Source organism: Lonchura striata, chromosome 4 (genome assembly GCF_050655825.1).
Source record: "Lonchura striata isolate lonStrDom1 chromosome 4, ASM5065582v1, whole genome shotgun sequence".
NCBI classification, from domain to species: Eukaryota; Metazoa; Chordata; class Aves; order Passeriformes; family Estrildidae; genus Lonchura; species Lonchura striata.
Genome location: NC_140706.1, coordinates 60,152,646 through 60,162,075, shown reverse-complemented (window position 1 = coordinate 60,162,075; position 9,430 = coordinate 60,152,646).

Sequence of the window (9,430 nt, the reverse complement as noted above, 5' to 3'; positions counted from 1 at the left end):
TTGCTTTGCCAAATGCCTTTCCTGCAATAGAGAACAGTCTGGAGGGGCTGAGACAGATCAGGCTAAAGCATTGGTGGCACACCTCTAGTAAAAACAAGAACTCTTGAGTCAAATTATCTTGCAAGGCAGGAATTGATCCAGAATTGATGTAATGCTAACTCAGGGCAGGAATGCAATCTTAACTGAGGAAGTTGCAACATACCTTGACCGTTGCTAAATTAATTCTTCTTGTGGGATATTTAATTTGATGTGCATCACCTTTTCTTCTCTTTGTGAGTGAGTTCAAAGTACTTCTGAAGATTTAAGATATTGTCAAGGGGTTGGAGTGAGTCATTTAATATTTTTATATGTTTAATTCAATTAACGTAGTTAAATAAGAGATATACAGTTAAATTAATGGTAAGAGCTGGAGCTCTTCAGCCTGGAGAAGAGAAGGCGCTGGAGGGACCTGAGAGCAGCTTTCAACACCTAAAGGAGGCTGCAAGAGAGCTGAAGAGGGACTTTTCAGAAGGACATGGAATGACAGGGAGAGGGGGAATGGCTTCAAACTGAAATAGGGCAGGTATTAGATAATAGGAAGAAACGATTTGCTGTGAGAGTGGTGAGGCACTGGCACAGGTTGCCCAGAGAAGCTGGGTGTGGGTGCTCCCTCCCTGGAGGTGCTCAAGGCCAGGCTGGATGGGGCTCTGAGCACCCTGGTCCAGTGGGAGGTGTCCCTGCCCATGGCACAGGGGGTGGTACTGGATCATCTTTAAGGTGTCTTCCAACACAAACCATTCTGTGACACTGTGATAATCAACCAACTAAACAGCAGTACTTAATTGATATCATATTCAAACTCAGCTTGATAGATAACATAGCCAAAGGAGAAATTTCCAATCTAATGGATGAATACAATTCTAAAAATCTGGTTTCTTGTTAAATGCATGATTCACTTCCTGGGAATGTCTATCAATATCTGCCTAATCAGTTCTGAAAGTAAATTGCCAGAATTTTTGCAAAAAATAGTTGAATGTCATGAGCATAAACACAATAAATCCTTTAGACATTTAAAATTTTAGGTATAATATTTTTTCTATTATAGTGTATTCCTATCTATTTACTGATGTAATTTCTCTTCTAAAGACAGTGTGCAGTGACTGGGGCCATGCATGTTAGGATAGGAATCCCAGCTATCCCATCTGCCTGTTTTCAGTTCCACAATCTTTTTTATTATTCTGTCCTGTGTTTTTCACTTTGTCCATGGATGAGAAGGTCAGGAAGAGCTGGAAGAATCTCTTCTGAAATAAACAGGAGATAATTTAATACAGCAATAATAACAACAATTAAAAAAAAAAAAAAGAAAAAAAGAGTTTAAAAAGGAGCCTTCTCCTCATAACTTTTCCATGGTCAGAAAAAATGTAGGGCTAGTCTTGCTCTGCATTCTTTCCTAGAAATTTCAAAAGGTAGTACAAAGGTTGCCCAAATTCTTAGATTTCTGAGAAGATTTCTCTTTTGTTTCTTGGGTGGATATAGTAGGAATTATCTTTGTTCTCAAAATTTAACTTTGTAGCTGCATAAAATTAATCAAATCAAGTAACCTGTGAAAATCAACCAGATTTGCACTGCTGCAATAACCAACTTGGTTGCAGAGAGCAAATCTACTTAGTGGCCTAACTTGTTTTAGGATGTAGACTTCAAAGTTTGATGGATGCAAAATGATAAATCATGGACTATATATAAACTTAATTTCACATTTTCTTTCCATATTTAAAAAACACAGCTGATTGTTTTTCAACACAGGAATATGAGTTTCATTCTCAAAATCTCTTCTATTGACATGACCAGGGATGAATTTCAAAGTCTTACTTTTACTCAATATATATTCCCCATGTGCTGTTAATGAAGTAAAAATGGATAATAACATTAATCAATTTTGTTTGAGATTTAAATTAATGATGTGGAAATGTTGAGCTTTTCCTTATATTTGCTCTGGTCTGGTTTTACCTTTTTTTTTTTTTTTTTTTTTTTTTGTGTTGAAATGATGCAATTATTCATTTAAAAAAAAGAAAGAGTCAAGTGTCACAACAAAATTAAAGCCTTGTTTTGATTAAGATATAATGTGTGTGTAAATTGTAGCACTTGCTGCTCTGTGTTCTGAGCCTGCTGTTGCTTTCTCCACTAGCTGAGACTCCATTATTTAAAATGCTCTTTTTTTTTTCTTTTTTTTTTTTTTGTGGTACATGAAAATATACCTCCAGCCCATCAAACCATTTCCTTGGGAAGCTCTGGTTCATGACAGCATGACCAAGTTAGTGTTCTAACCTGGAAATGAAAGGAAAGCAGAAGCTGAGCTGTTTGAGAAGCACTGGCACAGCAAGAGATTACCCTGTCTCATTTTCCCCAAACCACATTTTTCAGGAATTACGCTTCCAGAAGAGTCCCCACCCAGGCAGTTCTTCTCCCAGATGAGGTAAAGGAAGCCACCAGCGAGCTGAGCTGGGAGCTGTGCTGGGCTTCTCTGAGCTGGAAGCTTCTCTTCATTACATCACACCTGGCCGGATTTCAGAGATTAATGAACGGCATCTTGTCAGCTTTAATCCATTGCAGTGCTTGGGTTCATGTTGAAGATGGAATCATAAATTCCCTGAGCTGTAAACTACACCTTAAGGACTCGCAGGGAGTTCTAAGAAGGCAAGAAAAAGAAATTACTATAAACTACAGAGTGTGCCAGTTTTGAGAGAAACCTGCAGATTTTCTAGGACATTAGGTTTCAAAAGAAGGATTACACACAGACTAAACAGAGTAGAAGTCATAAAAATTTAAAGACATCACAAAAATAAGATCCTTTTTAGGTATGACAGAATACTAAAGGAAATTTATACTGAATTATACCACCCAAGCAGACCCATTAATTAATGTAATGAGAAAATATGTTCCATTTCCATGGACCCAAGCGTGTCAGGAAGCATTTGACACTTTTAAAAGAGGGTGAGGTGAAAGCATGCACTTCACTGCTCTTGAAATTCCCAGGTTTTAGCTTATCTATTCACATTCATGTTTGGGCTGCTGAGGCATTAGGATATGTATTAATCAAGAGAGAGAAAGAAAAAGCTACTGCAAGTGACTGATATGCCTAAAAAATTGTAAACACATTTTGGCTGAATAACTCAGGATGTTCTTGTATCCTGAACATAGGAGAGGTTGAAATGTCATATCATCGGAAGACAGGAATGAAAAGAATCTGTTTATTGCCAAGATATTATTCTGAAAATATTATATATATATTTTTTTTTAAAAAAATCCATAAGCAGATGCTCTGTGCTCATTCCAAGCTGACAAGTAGGGCAATTTGCAGGATTGGGAAATAAAAGCCAGACATTCAAGGTTGTTCAGACATCATGTTTCTATGCAAAGGATTTAAAAATCAGGTTCTAATTCCTTTTCTCAGAATTTTATCCCATTCCTGTATATTTCTTAGAAATTTTTACAGTCATTCCTTGATAGAAGCAATAGGAAAAATTAGTTTGAGCCTTAATTTTTTTTTTTTTTAGGATGTGAAACCCCCTGGTCCATATTGTTTCATTTCTGATCTGTGGTGTAATGGCTGGTTGATGTTGAGAATGGGACATTGCAGGTAGCATCTTCTGCAATGTTTTTCAGTTTGAATAGCAACTCACAGATGTTTTCAGACTACTTAGTTTTTGATAGATGGGACTATCCCCTCCAGATGTATTCTTAGACTTAATGCATTGAACCATCTACATTTCTGAGGCATGACTTCAATATACTTTAATAAATGTGTATTTTGTATTTATATAGCTGATGCTTAAGGATTCTCTAGTTTACAAATAAGTATAATATTTGTGCATGCAAAATTTCAAGAGTTAAATACACTAGTGTGCATAAGTGTGCACAGATGATACAGAACACCGTTGATTTTTGGGATTAAACTTCGTTTCTTTTCACTTAGTGGCAGGATTTGGGCCTGCAGATCCCTTTTTTCTTTTGTGCTAGGCAGCTTACATGCTGTGGGTGCAAAACTGTGCTGTAGCTAAAATAATACTCGAAATATTTGGTTACCAAGAATCAACAGAAAGAAGGCCAAACCTGATGGTTTTTTGCCTACATAAAAAGCAGAACGTCAGTAAGAATAGCTAAGCTATTTGTGTGGTTGAAATGCAGCATAGCAGTTGTTTTATAGTAGCAGGGAACAGAGGCAGAAGATGCAGGAAAATTTTACATTTAATTGAAATCGGTGGACAGATTTTACATGGGCAAAATCCAGTTTATTTACTTCAAACATTACCCTACATTACACTGTCATTTTATAGGAGTGCTGATCACTACCTTGATTATGTTAATCTAAATATTTGCAATGCAGAGAATATTAGTTTGTTTAAAAACTAATAAAGTTTTTAAAGTTTGCTTTTCTCTTATAGTTATTATGGAAAGTTTAGCAGCATTATCTATTTCTGGTAAGATATCTATTACTGAGGAAAATGTGCTAATAATCCCATTACAGATAATTGAAAGGAAGCTCTTTCTTAGCAGGCAGCTTTCAAAACAGTCAGAGGACAGAATTTAATTTGCTTCTCTTTACTTTTTATTAAAAGGTTAATATGAATTATTAATTCATTCCTATTAATTTGAGTGATCATTTTCTGATCTCTGGAAGGTTCTGCTTAGCTGAATAACGGTGCTGAAGATGAGCCCTCTGCTGTGCCTGTGCTGCAGCTCACAGGGATTGCAGCAGCCAGAACTCATTTCTGAATGAGGTGTCTGTAAGCACTTTAGGATACAGGTTGCTTTAGTTAAAGCAGTCCTCTAGAGACCTGCCATGTCTCTTTGCTGCCCCAGGTTTCCTGATGCCACCACTGGGCTCCTGCTCATACTCCAGCTGACTCAAAGCTGTGTCCCAGACCTCTGTTCAACTCAGTAGTCACTCAAAACTTCAGCAAACACTTGTCTTCACTTTCATTTCCTTTTATAATATAGAAGACACTTCAGTGCTTTCTGTAACTTGTTCAGAGGATGCATGAAAGGATCCATATAATCCTGTGGGTTTTTAATGTCTCATTGCCATAATCTGGCAAATCCTTGGTTTTGAGCTTTTTGTTGGAGTGTTTATTTGTTGGGGGACTGAAGCTAAAACTCACAGTGATAGTCATGTGCTCCACTGAAGCCCATTTCTGTCTGAACTTGTCTTCCTGAAGTCTCTGTTCAGCTTCATCAGATTTTAATCTCTTGGGTTGGTGTGCTGGCACCTCTGAAAGGACAGGAAGAGCTCCTGTGGACATCAACAGGTCTAGATCTACTCTGTGATTTTCCTCTGGCAGGTGGATTTTGGAAACCAAAAATTTGTAGCTCTCAGGTGGTAATTTTTATGTTGGCACTGTTTTCTTAGCAGTTTGTGTGATGGCTTTGTGCCTTTTCTAATCTTTAATCTTCTCCTGTCTGTAAATCACAGTCACATTCACAGTCTGGGTTAGGAGAGACCTTTAAAGGCCATCTGATCCAACCACTCTGCAATGAGCAGGGATGTCTTCAACTGCATCAGGCTGCTCAGAGCCCTGTCCAGCCTTGAATATTTCCAGGGATAGGGCATTCACAACTTCTCCAGGCAACCTGTGCCAGCGTTTTACCACCTCCTTTATAAAAAAACTTCTTTCTCATGTCTCATCTAAAGCAACTCTCCTTCAGTTTGAAACCAGTGTCCCTTGTCCTGTCACAATAGATCCTGCTCAATAGTTTGTTCCCATCTTTCTTACGTCTCCTTCAAGAACTCAAAGATTCCAGCAGGGTCTTACCAGAGCCTTTCCTTTTCCAGTCTGAGCAACCCCAGCTCTGTCATCCTTCCCTCGTAGGAAAATCATCCCTCCAATCATGTTTGTGTCCCTCCTCTGGACCTACTCCAACAGGTCTGTATCTTTCCTGTGCTGGGATTTTCAGAGCTGGATGCAGCACTGCAGGTGGGCTCTTACCAGAGTGGCGGAGATGTTCTGCCTGTGCTATGAAATGGGGCTTTTATGATATGTGAAATCGGAATACTTTTTAAAATCCCTGATTATTCCATATAAACAAACACTTTGGGTTTTGTCCCTTAATTCTTTCACAAAACTTCTTAGAGATTTCAGAGATGCTCTGCCCCAGTGAGGGCTAAGTGAAGAAGTGTGGAAGAGGCAACATTGCCAGTGCTGCCTGCTGCAAACAGACCTTGGAAAAGCAGAGCACAGAGGCAGAAAAGGGAGTTTGACTCACCTGGAAGGAGGCACTGGGGCACTCAGTCATGCTTCCTAGAGTGTGTCTATCTAAATTGCTTAGCAGGACTAATTTAGTGGGCTAATTTACACTTTCAAATAAGCTTTCTAGGCCAGAAGATTCTAACTCTGCTCTTCCCTCTCTTCTTTTGATCCACTGCTTTTTATCATTTCTGGCTTCACTCTGTCTTGGATTCAGCCAGAAAGACTACAGTCAAAACAATTTCTTGGGAAGTAACCAGAAGTAGATCCACCTCTTAGTGAATCGCAGCGCTGTTCTTATCATAAAACTGGCACCACCACCCATGAAGTTAATTGAGATGCTGGCTATGACTAACTTTTCAGGATTCTCCAAGGTCTCAAGCAAACTTTGGCAGTTGTATGTCTTATCTGGCATTGCTTTTAGATAATTATCTATCTCCATATTGTTTGGGTACTTCTGAGCATGTATGCTAGCCAGAAAAGAAATTTAGCTGTATTAAAAGAAACATAGTGAGTTTGGGTGCCAGGATATTTAAGTAGTACTGGAAATCGGGTAGATGGAGTTCTCTGGGACTCAGAAGGGTTTGCCCAGAAGGGTACAGGCCTGGGACACACTTTGGGTAGGCATTAATAGCACGTAGCTTGAAAACTGCTGTCTTCTGGGGGAAAAAGTGGTCCTAAACACAACAAAACCGCCAAACCAATCCTGTCTAATCTGTGTTTGGGAGACACCCACACCAAGGCTGTGGGTTCAATCCCCATATGGGCCTTTTCCTGAAGAGGTGGACTTGATGATCCTTGTGGGTCCAGCTCAGAATATTCTGTGACTATGCAGTGTTCCATCTGGGGTAATTTCAGGTGAATCTGCAGTTTCATCAGCTACTGCTGCCTGAGTATTATGTGAGGGATTTCATTTCCAGGCCAATAGAAGATGTGAAGAATTTGCAAGACTTAAAAATTTGCAAGCTTAAAAAATATTAAAATGCAGTTTATCTGTATACTGAAAATCTGATAATTCTGTAGAAGTTGCCTCAGAAACAAAAAGCTGTAATTATAAATGCAAATTAAAAATTATTCTAGTAACTGACAGGGGCCTCCTAGACATGAATTCATCTTACTACTAAGATATTTAAATAAGAAACCTGAGAAAATGCCAGAAAGCTGTATTTTTTGGAATAATTTTAATAAGCTGACATGGTAATGAGTTTACTGGTTGCATCCTGTTGCCTATACTGAAGTCTGTGCAACTCAGTCACTTCACTGCAGTTTTTTCTTGCAGAACCATATTAAAAACTGCCTATTTTTTACCTTTTCACTGCTTGTTTGCTTCTATCTAGAACCAAATAGCTCTGAGTAAGTGCAGAAATGATGCATGAGGTATTAGCATGTGTGTGTGGCTGCAGGTTTGTGTTACAGATATAATAAGCAAGAGGTATATATATGTGTGTGTAGGCTGCACAGCTATACATCTTGGAAACCTCAGGGTTAGGCTGACATAAGTGCCTTCTGATGGCTTGCTAGCTAAGATCTAGCACGAGGCTCTCTGGGGATGAATTTCTTAAAAAAATAAAAGTGGGTTCGGCCACATTTATTTGATATTACATTCATAGGTGTAAAATAGCAGTTTATAGTTTCACTTGTCCATTTCCCTTGCTGTGGACCTGCTTCCCTGATCAAGAAATTCAATAGCTATTAAAAGCTGCAGCTGTACTAACAGTCTTATGTTTTATAGGAGGCATTTTGCAGCTATTACTTTAGAACAGGCGTTCTGTGCCAGTACAGATGTTACGTCCACCTTTTTCATAAGCACTTTAACTGCACCATGGGCATTGCATTTCTAATGTTTGCTTGAAATTGCTAAACATGCTCTGTGGCTGTAATTTATTTGGCTGGTGCAGTTTAAAGGTCTGAAAGCTGTGTCTGCACCTGTTCTATTCATCTGACCAGGAAAGCAAGAATTCCACTGCAGAATGGTTTGTGCACCTTGGATCTCTTCTTTATAAATCTCCTGAACCAAAGGCAGCCATTTGCTTCTTGTGTATGCTCCCCTTCCCTGAAGTGGAAATAGCTTGCATATATATGTGTATATATATATATATATATATATATATGTGTATGTGTGTGTCTGTGTGTCTGTGTGTCTGTGTGTCTGTGTGTGTATATATATATATATATATATATATATATATATATATATATACACACAATCCAAATTTTCTCATCCTGAAAGGAGAGCACACCTCTTGTTGTAATGAAGGACAGGCATACAGCTCCCACATTCCCTCCTCAGCCTATCTCTAAGTAATCAAAAGTGCACGGTGAAAGGTTAAACGTGTAGAATTGGCTCCAGTGTGTACAGCTGGAGCTAACTGTTCTAGGATAATGACACCATGACACCAATTTCATTGTGGGACAATGTGACAGATACTTCTGAGTGAAATGTATTTAAAGTGATATAAAACGAGTGAAAAGGAAAAGCTACTGCTGAGCCTGATTTGCCTTCTGACAACACTGATATCAGTGAATTTGTGCTAATGGAAGATAAGCAGCAGTTCAAGATGACTGAAACATTGACAATATCTGAAATTTTGAATATTGAATGTGTAAGAGCCATTCATTCAACTGTTTTAGCCCAAAATGTTGGAATTCATGCAAAATCCAGGAGTAGTCCTAGCTCTGAAAGACAAAAAAATAAACAAAAAAAGAACTTAAAAATACCCCAGAAACCACCCCAAAACAAGCAAACAAGGAAGCCACTGTTGAGTGAGGTTTCCCAAACCAAAGCTATGTCCCACTTTGCCCAGTTCTGCCAGAGACATATGTCATCCGTAGACATGTCATCAAATATGACTCAAACCAACCCTTCCCCCAAAATAAATAAATCCAACCACACAGACCGAAATGATTCTTTGGCATCCTACTTGTGGTGCATTTTTAATTTACAGTTAAACCAGGGGCTGATCCATTACTTAGTGTTTTCATTAAAGTAAAACAGAACTTGTGCCATAATCAGTCCCTTGAAACACTTGTAAATATGTACTGAATTTAGTGCATTAGAAGGGACAAGCAACATATCTATAAGAAAACAAATGAAGAACCAAGGACTTAATGAACAGAGCTGTATGTGGAAATGAAAAGAAGGCAATAAAAAGACAGAAGATTGTTCAAAGTATGTATTTGGGGAATAGTGATTAAGTACTTAATCAAAT